Source organism: Scardinius erythrophthalmus (genome assembly GCF_964197995.2).
Source record: "Scardinius erythrophthalmus genome assembly, chromosome: 24".
Classification (NCBI taxonomy): domain Eukaryota; kingdom Metazoa; phylum Chordata; class Actinopteri; order Cypriniformes; family Leuciscidae; genus Scardinius; species Scardinius erythrophthalmus.
The window spans coordinates 7,553,187-7,566,686 of record NC_138244.1 but is presented as its reverse complement, the minus strand read 5'-3'; positions in this window follow the sequence as shown (position 1 = coordinate 7,566,686).

The window sequence follows — 13,500 nt, the reverse complement described above, 5'->3', positions numbered from 1 at the left end:
AATTATTTAATAAAGAGGAGGTCGATAAATAGATGACTATTGTTTTTAAAATGAGTATTCATTTTAGATTTATCTAAAGGTTTTAATAAACAGTATCTGCAAAATACAGCCAACTATATGAAAAATGACACATTTCAGCATAACATATGGTTATAAAAATAAAACCTATAAATAACCTGTAGGAAACGTACTGGGAAGTTTCTCTTTAGATTACAAAAAAAAAAAAATAATAATTCTAAATATGGAATATTTCATATTGCATATGGAAACGTTAGGGAAATGTGTTTGCTGGGTGGGCGCATAGTGTTTATTTACAAAGTGATATCGCCAACTACTGGCCTGGCAGCAGAATACAGCGTTTTTAGTCATTTCGTGAACAGGGATAGTTCTCTTACGAGAGGTTCTCTCGTATTGCGTAAGTAGCTTACGCATCGGGAAAGTCTTCTTTCTTCGAGATCTGAAGCCAAAAAATTATCCTTAATTTTGTATTCATTGTCAACGCAGTGCAGCAGCCGACAGACCTAGGCAGGCTGTTTAAGCGTGCTCATTGGCTGCTCGGCTGCAACTGCTTAAGCCTATCGGTGAGCGCTATGAACGCGGCAACCAATGAGGGCGCTTCGCGCCCTCCGCGCCCTTCTAACCGTCAGAATGGGCGTGGCCAGCGTGTATATATTCAGCGCTCACAGGCTAAAATTCTGATTTTCTTGTCTTCAGCGAAGCTCTTCGCATCGCTGGATCTGGAGAAGCCGCCGCCGTTGAAACCAGCGACCAGCAAGCCTAGGACAGCGCCTGAAGAAGCCGGCCGCCTTCGCCGCCTTCAGCCTTCCGTGCCTGCTACGCTATCCGGCGTCATATCCTTTTTCTCTGCTGTGTGTTCGCCTACTGCAACACACCCTCTTCTCTAAAAGAGCACGGGGCGTTTTTCTAAAAATGCCCCGTTTTTCTTGCGGCTCGTGCCACGCCACGCTCAGCGACGGAGACCGCCATCTCATCTGCGCTCTCTGCCTGGGCCGCGATCACGCCGCCACCGCACTCTCCACGGGCGGCTGCCCCGAGTGCGAGGAACTTTCAATGTCGACCCTGCGGGCTCGGCTTGAAGTTTTCGATCAGCATGTCTCCCCGCCCGTCCCTGCTGGGCCGCGCAAGAAGAAGCGCCGCTCACAGCGACCGCCGGAGACCAACCTGGCGCACAGAAGCTCGCCGGAGTCTCTCCCTCGAGCTTCTCCCTCGCCTTCCCCGCCCCCCCTCTCGGCCGCGCAGCCGCCGGCTCTCGCCCGCGCCTCCGCCGCTTCAGGGGATGAGGCGGATGATTGTGGTGAACACGCCGCGGACAGCTGTTCTCTCCTGGCCTCTGACAGTGAGGAATGGTCCACTGCCTCCTCGTCAGTCCAGGATTCAGGCCGATCTCGAGCGGGCGAGGACGCGGAGCTTTTACGCCTCCTCACGCTAGCTGTCGAACAGCTGGGCCTTGACTGGTCTTCCCCGGAAGAGCCAGCCCCGAACAGACTCGACGGCTGCTTCCTTCACCACCGCCGCCGACAGCCGGCGTCCAGAAATGCACCCTTCCTGCCGGAGCTTCACAGCGAGCTCTCGAAGTCGTGGAATGCTCCATTCTCCGCGAGAGTGTCTTCACATGCCTCATCGACGCTCTCACAGGTTGACGGCGCCGCTGAGAAGGGGTATAATTCCATCCCCCCTGTGGAGGAGGCGGTCGCAGCGCACCTTTGCCCGCCCTCTCGTTGGCGCTCAAAGGCTGCCCTCCCGTCCAAAGCATGCAGGACCACTTCAGCCCTCGTCGGCCGCGCTTTCGCCGCCGCGGGGCAGGCCGCATCAGCACTCCACTCTATGGCAGTACTGCAGGTTCTCCAGGCTAACCTCCTCCGTGATCTGGACGAGAAGCGCTCGGAGCCTGCTTCCCTTACGGATTTGAGGAGCGCGACGGACCTTTCCCTTCGCGCCACGAAATCCGCTGCCCAGGCCATTGGAAGGTGCATGGCCTCTCTGTCAGTTACAGAGAGGCATCTCTGGCTCACGCTCGCGGACATGAGGGAGTCTGAGCGCGCGGTGTTTCTCAACGCCCCCCTCTCCCCCACCGGCCTGTTCGGCCCAGCGGTTAGCGGGATCGTCGACCGCTTTTCGGAGGTGAAAAAGACTTCTGAGGCAATGAACTTGTTTCTGCCTCGACGCGCCAGACCCGCTGCACGCCGTCCTTCGGACCAGCCTGCACAAAGCTCTGCCCAGCGTCCAGCTCGACCTCCGTCCTCGCAGCGACGACAGGGCGGCCGCCCTCGCTCTCGCTCGACCAGCCGCGCTAGACCGCCTCCTCCCCGGGGACCCCGGCAGAGGATCGCGGTGAAGCCTGAGCCTCCTAAATCCTCCTAGCCCGAGGAGAGAAGCGACGATTAGGTCCCGCCGCGGCCGGACCGTCGTCAAAGCTTCAAGCTCTGTCAGTCCCCGTTGCCACGGTTACTGCAGACACTCATTTTGCAGCCAACGAGCCGGTGAACTCACCCTCTCGCCTGCACACAACCGCCGTTTTCACGGCGACCCAGAGAAATCTCAAAGAGAGTATTATGCCTGGTCGCGCGCCTCGCGCTGTAAGTGTTTCAAATGCAGTAAATGTGCCCACTTATCTGTGTTCACCGCTGCACACAAGCACTGTAAACCCCGTGTCTCTCACAGAGCCCACTCGCATAAAGCTGGCACAAGCCGCTCGAGTGTCAAAAGTAGGTCATGTGTCCACCCCGCTGTGCCCACACCTACCCACTGCCCGCTCTGTTACACAACCCCTCCGTACCGGTCAGGTTATAAACACGGATGCTGTGCCCGCTTCTACGCGCTCACACATCCGCTCTCGTACTTCGCCCCTGACGCCGCCTTCGAGCGTCATGCTTCACACTGTATGTTCCCCGTCAAAGACCACCGGGACGCTGTGTGTAAAACGGCCGGTCACCGCTGTGAGCGACCCGCCGTATCTAAGCACCAAGAGCGCGCGCATCACGCCCGCCCCTCCGTTTCGAGCTCTCGAGCCCGCGATCAGTGGCGATCAGAGCCCGGAGGCTATTCTGCCCCTGGCCGCACACGCGAAAGCGTGGGAAGCTATTCCAGGCGCGTCAGAATGGGTGCTGAGCACAGTAAAACGAGGCTATACTCTGCAGTTCGCTCGCCGCCCTCCGCGCTTTCAAGCGCGCGTCGAGACCAGAGTGAATGGGGAAGTAGCACATCTACTTCGAGCAGAAATAGCCACACTTCTGTGCAAAAGGGCAATAGAACCGGTTTCCCCTTCCATGAGCGAGTCGGGCTTTTACAGCCGTTATTTCCTCGTTCCCAAGAAGGACGGAGCTCTCAGACCAATTCTAGATCTGAGACGTTTGAACAAGGCTCTTATGAAAAGACCGTTCAAAATGCTCACAACCAGACAAATCCTTGCGCAAATTCGCCCGAGGGACTGGTTTATATCTCTCGATCTGAAAGACGCATACTTTCAGATCCAGATTATACCCCGTCACAGGCCATTCTTGAGATTCGCCTTCGACGGTCAGGTATATCAGTACACCGTCCTGCCGTTCGGCCTGTCTTTGGCACCTCGCACATTTACGAAGTGCATGGACACGGCTCTCGCTCCCCTGAGGGGTCGGGGAATGCGAATTCTGAACTACTTGGACGACTGGCTGATCCTAGCACAGTCAGAGGCCGAACTCATCGCCCACAGAACAGTGCTTTTAAGCCATCTGGACAGCCTGGGGCTTACGGTCAACTGGACCAAGAGCTCGCTCGTGCCCAGTCAATCAACCTCTTTTCTGGGTTTGGATCTGGACACTGTAGCGATGACGGCCCGCCTGTCGACACAGCGCGCGCGCTGCATTCGACGCCTGGCCGCGTCCCTCCGGCCGGGCAGCACCGTACCTCTCAAAACATTTCAGAGGCTACTGGGTTGCATGGCCTCAGCCGCAGCAGTGCTTCGGCTGGGTCTTTTACGAATGCGCCCGCTACAACGCTGGCTGAATGCCCGAGTGCCTCACAGAGCATGGGCTTCCGGCGGTATTCGCATCAGAGTGACTCAGAGCTGCGTTTCAGCTCTGAAGCCCTGGTTAGCGGCCGACTGGTACCAGCGGGGAGTGACAATGGGAGCTATCTCACACCGCAAAGTTATCTCGACGGACGCTTCCACCTCAGGCTGGGGCGCTCTGTTCGAGGGCAAACCGGCTTTTGGCCTATGGTCAGACCGGGAAAGATGCCTCCACATAAATTGTTTGGAGATGATAGCGGTCGAGAACGCGCTCAGGCGCTTCCTCCCATTCATACGGGATCACCATGTGCTAGTCCGCTCGGACAACATGACCGTGGTATCCTATGTGAACCGACAGGGCGGTGTCAGATCCAGGAACCTGTGCAGGCTGACAGAACGCCTCCTCGTGTGGGCTTACCGCTCGCTGCGCTCGCTGAGAGCCGCGCACGTGCCGGGCCACCTGAATGTCGGTCCAGACAGACTGTCCAGGGACAACATTCCCCCGGGAGAATGGTCTCTGCACCCCCAGACAGTCCAGTTTCTCTGGCGCCTATTCGGCAGAGCGGAAATCGACCTCTTTGCGTCGAAAGACAATGCTCAATGCCCGAAGTTTTACTCGAAGAGCGAGGACGCGCTGTCCCAGACATGGCCCAGCCTCCCGCTGTATGCTTTTCCTCCAATCTCCCTGTTGCCACAGGTCATTTCGAGGATCAGAGAAACGCACCACTCAGTGCTGCTTATAGCCCCGCGATGGGAAAACCAAACTTGGTACCCAGAGCTAGTGAGGCTGTCGCACTCACCCCCATGGCCGATCCCGGTGAGAAAGGATCTCCTCTCCCAAGCCGCTGGATCGATCTGGCATCCCCATCCAGAGCGCTGGTCGCTGCATGCATGGGTGATCAACGGATACCCGTTGGCCTGTCAGAAGGGGTCGTGAACACGATCACGCAGTCTAGAGCCCCCTCCACGAGACGGCTCTACGCGTCTAAATGGTCGGTGTTTTCTAAATGGTGCGCTACTCAAAACCTGGATCCGCGCGCATGCGGGGTTCCGCGGGTGCTCTCCTTCTTGCAAGAGCTGTTGGAAAAGGGCAGATCCCCTTCCACGCTCAAAGTATATGTGGCCGCTATTACAGCGTTCGCTGAGACGACGCTCGGCCGGGCAATGGGAAGGAATGAGCTCATTATCCGCTTCCTCAGAGGAGCTAAACGGATGAACCCCCCGCGGCCCCCCTCGGTTCCCTCGTGGGATCTGTCCTTGGTCCTGGCGGCCCTAAAGGCTTTTCCCTTTGAACCGCTTGAATCTGCGGATCTAAGGTATCTGTCGCTTAAAACCGTTTTTCTGATAGCTTTGTCTTCAGTCAAACGAGTGGGTGATTTGCACGCGCTATCTGTTAGCCCTGCATGTCTCGAGTTCGGGCCGAATGACTCAAAAGTCATTCTCAGACCGAGGCACGGTTACATCCCCAAAGCGATTGGAACCCCGTTTAGGGCACAAGTTATTTCCCTCTCGGCTCTGCCAGCATCCGATGGTGGGGACAGTGATAACCTCCTATGCCCTGTCCGGGCGCTGAGAGTTTACATCACGCGCTCCGCCGCTTTCAGGCGTTCAGAGCAGCTCTTTGTTTCCTTCGGCGGACGTACCAAGGGTCTTGCCGCCTCGAAGCAGAGCTTGTCCAGGTGGATAGTGGACGCGATAGCAGCAGCTTATGCCTCCAAACACCTGCAGTGCCCTCTGGGCATCAGAGCCCATTCCACTAGAGGCATGGCCTCGTCGTGGGCCTGGTCCAGCGGAATCTCTATCCACGACATTTGTATGGCGGCGGGCTGGGCCTCCCCGTCTACATTCGTGAGGTTTTATAACCTGGAGGTTCCTGCCCTACAGGCAAAAATATTGTCAGTATAAGTGACATGTATGCTCTGCCCAGCTCCCGTGTGCAGACTACGTTCATATGCTGGCGCTATTCTGGTTACCGCTCAGGGTGAAGTGTTTGACTCAGACCGGCTGTTCCGTTCTGTTTCCTATTTCCCGTTACGCGCTGTTATCGGTGCTGGCCCGCGCTGCTGGCCGCCCGCATTATTCTCTGCCGCGTGGGAATTTTTTCTCTTCATGTGAGACCGACTATGTCGTTTTCTCCTACCCCTATGAGTGCTTATGTACTGTTTGGGCTCGCTCCGCCGGCCCTACTGTTGTACTGCTATGTTTATAGACCGGCCGCGCCGCTCTATTTCATATGCTGCATGAAGTGCATGTACTACACTGGCCCGTCTCTCGACCGGCCACATTTTCCAGCAGAATGTTTTCCCCGGTTTCCCTGGGATTCATGGGCTGGATGCTCGGCGCACACGGCGTTGACAAAGGGTTCCCGATGCGTAAGCTACTTACGCAATACGAGAGAACCTCTCGTAAGAGAACGTACTCGGTTACTAACGTAACCTCGGTTCTCTCTAGAAGAGGGAACGAGTATTGCGTACCCTGCCGTGTCGCGCCACGAGTTTTTGCGCTTCAGACTGCGAAAACCAGAATTTTAGCCTGTGAGCGCTGAATATATACACGCTGGCCACGCCCATTCTGACGGTTAGAAGGGCGCGGAGGGCGCGAAGCGCCCTCATTGGTTGCCGCGTTCATAGCGCTCACCGATAGGCTTAAGCAGTTGCAGCCGAGCAGCCAATGAGCACGCTTAAACAGCCTGCCTAGGTCTGTCGGCTGCTGCACTGCGTTGACAATGAATACAAAATTAAGGATAATTTTTTGGCTTCAGATCTCGAAGAAAGAAGACTTTCCCGATGCGTAAGCTACTTACGCAATACTCGTTCCCTCTTCTAGAGAGAACCGAGGTTACGTTAGTAACCGAGTACGTTTTCTGTCTGTACGCGGAAAAAGGAAAGGAAAAACTTTTCTGTTTTTACATCGTTGTCATGTAAACATACCGGTTTCTTTAAATCAGTTACTGAACACATGAGCAACAGTAACAGGGATACTTGCCTTATAGCAAGCACCCCTAATTAACCAAGCAAATTTGCAAGTTTATATATTTCCTTGACCCAAAACATGTGTGGATCATATGCAAGGGCCCCTTCTCCTTCTGTTCATCCCGTCTGGGTGAAATGTGCCTCACAGTTCTGTTTTTTTACATCCTGCATATGTGTTAACATTTCCAACCCCTAAATTAGCTTCCAGTCTGCTATTACAACACCCATGTTTCCATCTGAGATCACCACAGAATCTGTGAAGCATCATGCAATCTTGCTTTTTATTGGTCCAAACACTATTGTAATGGTCAGATGTTTTTACGGCGGTCTGATGCATTAATAGGTTTAAAGGGATTAAAGTTCAATGTTCTCTGGGAGAACGCAACCAGCAGGAAATATTAAGTGTATTGCCCTAGTTAGAGTCTACATGTCTGGGTATGTGATCCAAGACTTGTCGTCATTGTCTCTGCAGGGACTTTGGTTTCCATAGAGCTTCTTTCATGAAGAGCCTGATGCTCAGGGAGAAGATGGTATGCAGTCTGGCCGGGAAGACCGATAGTTTGAGGAATGAGCTCTGGAAAGGCACTTAAACGCTCTCAACATACAGTATAATGTAACATGAAGAACTTTTTTTTAATCTCCAGAGACCTTTGAGAATTGTTTGCTTTATTTTTAAGTGTCTTCTAAACATTGCATGACAGATAGCATTTTCTTTCTGTAATAATGTTCAATTTATGTGAAGGTTGGATCACTCTGTCTCTCCCAGAACCTTGTGAACCACGATAGAGAGGAAGAATTCAGAAAATACTAAAGATGGTGAGTCGACACACAGCAGGATCTGGCTATTTACTCTATCCCGCTCTGTTTTCCCTATAATACTCCCAGGATTTTATCGGCAGATAACAGGACAGAGCCTCATTGGCAGTGATGTTATTGACTCAGACTGGGGCAGGGTTTAAAAAGAGCGCCGGCCGCCCTGTGTTTTAGAGCCTGAACTATTGAACTGTTCCATGATTTAACACTCATCTATGACCTCACTATTTTATAACCTGAATAAAATGTGATCTGTAATATCACTATTCATAAATGTCATTGCTCTAGATCTGCTCTACAAGCAAGCGGCTCTATAACCCCACTACTATAGAATCGCCTGTTTAATAAACTTGCTGCTCTGTAATGGCTCTGCTCTATAAACTGATCTAACTTCACCACTCTACAGTTGCTCTGTTCTAGAGGCTCACTGCCGATCTAGCGCTTGCTCTTTAATAGAACCATTCCTTAGAACCGCTCTGCTTTAAAGAAACTCTCCTCTGCGATCTTACTAAAGGGATAGTTCACTTTGAAATTAAATTTTGGTATGTTTTAGCTTACCTCAAGGGCATCCAAGATGTAACGTTAGGTGTCTTTTTTTCCGCAGTAGTTTCAATTTTGATATTTTTATATGTTCTTGTCTGTCAGTCATTTCATGCAGGTCTATGGTCACTGTCTCAAAGAGCATGCACAGAGTCCAAAATAAAACAATTCCCCATCGTCCAAATTAAACAATTCCCCATCGTAAGTACACATTCATGGCCTAAGACACGAAACGAGCGGTTTGTGTGAGAAAACGAACAGTATTTATATCGTTTTTACCTCTTATACACAGCCACGTCCAAGTGATCTGAGGGCGCGGGCGCTTCCTGGTGTGTGACGTGTGCGCAGACTGGTGCATAGATATATACACTAGATGCCGCCTTAAAGACATTCGTTCCAATGAACTGCCGTAGACAAGGCGACATCTAGTGTATATATATATCTATGCACCAGTCTGCGTACACGTCACACACCAGGATGCACGCGCGCCCTCAGATCACTTGGACGTGGCTGTGTATAAGAGTTAAAAAAACGATATAAATACTGTTCGTTTTCTCACACAAACCGCTCGTTTCGTGTCTTAGGCCATCAATGTGTACTTACGATGGGGAATTGTTTAATTTGGATGATGGGAAATTGTTTTAAATTGGATGATGGGGAATTGTTTTAATTTGGACTCTGTGCATCCTCTTTGAGACAGTGACCATAGACCTGCATTATATGACTGACAGACAAGAACGGTTTGACCTAAAAATATCAAAATTGAAACTACTGCGGAAAAAAAGACACCTACATCTTGGATGCCCTTGAGGTAAGCTAAAACACCTAAATTTAATTTCAAAGTGAACCATCCCTTTAATGGCTCTAGAACCACTCTTCTCTACAACATCATCTCTATAGCCGCTCTTCTTTTCTTTACTTTAATATCACTGCACTTTTACGTTAGCCTGGCAAGCCAGACCTACATCAAGATGTTAGGTCTGGAAACTCACCATAGACACGGCTCAATCCGAGGGGCGGGATAAACGGCTGTCTTTCAAATTCCCTCTGCACGCAATAGGACAGCGCTTCAACCAACCAGAGCATTTTCCCAACAGCGGCGCTAACGTTAGTTGGTAGATTCAACTTTTGAATCTGGCCGGCAAAACTACGAACACATCTTCCTTTTTTAAGAATGACTTAAGTGCCGTTCTTTGCTCTTTTCTCAAAGAAAAAACTCCAAGTCCTCCAGAGTCGCGGCCAAAGCCGATTCGAAAGACCGCTGTTCGCCAGCAGCAGCCGCAACTCTTTGTTTTCAAGTAGCAGGGAACCGTCGTCATTATGTTAAGCCTGGCTGCAAAATACATTTTGCTGCGGCTAGGGTGCGTCTAGATTTCTAGGCTACTTTTACGCAACATAGAATTGCTCCCTTCTCTGACCTTACTGCACTAGAACAGCTCTACTTTTGTAACATTATTGCTCTATAATCGCTCTGTTAATCTTTCTTCTCTATAACCGCTCTGCTTTATTTTACTGCTCTACTCTGCTACTCTGATTTGTAACGTCGCTGCTCTGTTACGTAACATCACCGCTCTAGAATTACTGTTCTGTGACCTTACTGCATTAGAACCGCTCTACACTCTCAGAAAACAGTGCATAATTGTACCTTTAGGGGTACAATGGCTTGTCACTGGGGCTGTACCCTCAAGGGTACAATATTTTACCTTAACCTTTAAAAGAAACGGTACATATATGTACCTTTTAATGCTTTTTGACCCTCAAAAAGGCACATATATGTACCTTGAGGTCCAATAATAAGCCCTATGGGGTACGTTAGTGTATTGTACCTTGGGGGACAGAAATGGACTCCTACTGTACCCTTATTTCTGATAGTGTACTGCACTAGAACCGCTCCACTTTTGTAACATCAGTTCTCCTTACTGCAATTGAACCACAATACTTTTAAACCTGATTGCTTTATAATCAATGTGTTCGTATATTCTGCTTTACACCCGATACTGCTCTACTCTGCTTTTTAATGTTACTGCTCTGTTACTTTATGTAACATCACTGCTCTATGGCCTTATGTCAGTAGAATAACTCCATAACCTCACTTCTCATGAATCTGCTATAGAACCTCTGTGATATGACCTCACTTTTCTACGTATATCAGCATTTTACTGCCGTATGATCTCACTGCTTGTTATAATCCCACTGCTCAATAATTTCACTGCTTTTGAATCTTATTGCCATGATCTCACTGCCGAGGCATTATTGTGGATGTGAATAGCGTGTGTAGATGTGTGCGTCTCTCTTAGTTCCTATGGAAGGTCTTTCGAGGGGCGCGTTTGATCTTGGTATACGTTCTAGGAGACATCCTACAATGGTTGAGGACCATTAAAAGCTCTTGATGTCCACCAGTATTGTCCTGAGTTTGGCTGAATTTAAATAACAGATGCATGTGAGACAGAATCGGAGAAAGAGACAGAGAAAATGGGACGTTTTGGGGCTGTTGTTTAAGGAGGTCCGAAAGCACGAGAGGAATGTAGGCTCAGTGTTCTGAGGAAGTGACTGTTGTCTTCTGGGAATGTTGCTTGGCTTAAAGACAAGGGGCGGAGTCAGGGGACGCACAATTAGAGGGTGTGGTCTAAGCATTTCCTCATCTCTCTCTCTCTCTCTCTCTCTCTCTCTCTCTCTCTCTCTCTCTCTTTCTCTCTCTCTCTCTCTCTGATCTGGCCTTCCTCCAGGATCTACATCTGCAGAGTTTGGTAACCAATCCGCTCCCTCTTTATATAACAGCATAAAGTCACCATGAATTATACAATATATATGGGTTGTGTTTGTCTGAACATCTTGACTAAGAATGACTAAGTGAGCATGTTGATAAAACACTCACACACAAAAAAAAAACTAAAATAAAGCAAATGATATTGGCACAGCACTCTGTTGCATATCTTAAGTTTATTTAATACAGGTACTCAATTAAAATAACGATTTTGAGGCAATATTAAAATATTTTTTCATATATTAATTTACATTGCTTTAATTAACTCATCAAAATAAGTTCAACTTTTTTATAAGTTATACAAGATTCAACTCATTTTTTTAAAGTGAGTTTAATGTAATTTAAGTAGAAATAACTTAAACATCCAAGTTGATTGTACTTAAAAATTGAAGGCAGCAACTTATGTTCCAAATAATGTTTAAATTTTTATTTTATTTTATCTTAAAATTAAAATACTAATCTTTATGTATTAAGTTTGGGGCCTTTTTTTAAGTACCTTCTGCTAAACAAGGATTTTTTTCAAGGATGCATTTATTTGATCAAAAATACAGTAAAATTGTGAAATATTATAATAAAATATATAAAATTATAAAATATTACAATCCAAAATAACTTTTCTGTTTTAATATATTGTAAAATATAATTTACTCCAGGCTTCAGTGTCATTCTAATATGCTGATTTGACAAACATTTCTGATTATTATCAATGCTGAAAAAAGTTGTGCTGCTTCACATTTTTCAGGATTCTTTGATGAATAGAAAGTTCAGAAGAACATGTATTTGAAATATAATTTTTTTAGAAGCTTTTAAAGGATTAAAGCATCCTTTCTGAATAAAAATATTAATTTCTTTAATAAAAAAACTATTCACCCTTAACTACCACTTAGTGTATGTCATATTTTTCTTTTACAGAAGAAACTCTTCAGAACATGAGCAGCAGCAAAGGACAGATTAAGGACTACATGTTAAGAGAGCATTACCATCTGGCCTTCCTTTCACTGCCAGACACACGTACATCAAGAGCTGTTCTTCATACAGTACTGGATCATCATTAGGCTACATCACAATGACATCTGCTCAGTGTTCCTGCCACATGATTTCTGTGTTCAAACGGACTGAATTTTCCTCTATAATTCTACCTTAAGAAGGCAAAGACCTTTGGCCTATATTTAGTGAAAATCTTTTTTCTTTTTCTTTTTAAAGGGGGGGGGGGGATCTCTGGATGAAACATCAAGAGACTTTGAAGCCATTATTTATGGATTTGTCTGCTTAAGGGGTCAGAGCCGAGCCGGAGACCCACTGCAGACACTCCACTGAAGTGCTTTGTGAGCTTTTGTTCAGAAAATTAATCTCATAAATGCTCATAAAGTTCATTTTCATTGTATTATTGCTGTGTTAATCCCCTTTAATCAAAAATTATTTGGATCTCCTGAATCTGGAGTGCTGTTATCTCATTCTTATCATATTTTCTGGGCATTTCCCAAGCTTTTTCCCAATATATCAGCTGCTCATCTGCACACAAGATGGCTGGCAGTTTCAGATCCGTCTAAAATTCCTCCTCGTCTTCAGAGGGATTGACCTCCAGAGGAATCTTGTTTGGTCTAAGAATTTTTTTGTGTGTGTGTATGTGTGAATGAAATACACATGTGAATGTGTATTTTACTTATCATTTAAGAAAATAATGATGAACAGATTTAGGTAATCTTTTATGTGTAAACCATATCAGAGCAGTCCAACATTTCAGAAGTAAAAATAATGAATCAAAACATTGATAAGTAGCCTACACTAGATTCACAGGAGTGGGCGGGGCTAAAGAGATCTTTAGGCATGTTTTGCTTGTTGCTACTGATAGATAGATAGATAGATAGATAGATAGATAGATAGATAGATAGATAGATAGATAGATAGATAGATAGATAGATAGATAGATAGATAGATAGATAGATAGATAGACAAACAAACATTCAACATCATGGATGGATGGATGAAAGAAAGAAAGATAGAAAGAAAGAAAGAAAGAAAGAAAGAAAGAAAGAAAGAAAGAAAGAAAGAAAGAAAGAAAGAAAGAAAGAAAGAAAGAAAGAAAGAAAGAAAGAAAGAAAGAAAGATAGACAGATAGACAGACACACAGACATTCAACATGATGGATGGATGGATGGATGGAAAGATAGATAGATAGATAGATAGATAGATAGATAGATAGATAGATAGATAGATAGATAGATAGATAGATAGATAGATAGATAGATAGATAGATAGATAGATAGATAGATAGATAGACATTCAACATCATGGATGGATGGATGGATGGATGGATGAAAGAAAGAAAGAAAGAAAGAAAGAAAGAAAGAAAGAAAGAAAGAAAGAAAGAAAGAAAGAAAGAAAGAAAGAAAGAAAGAAAG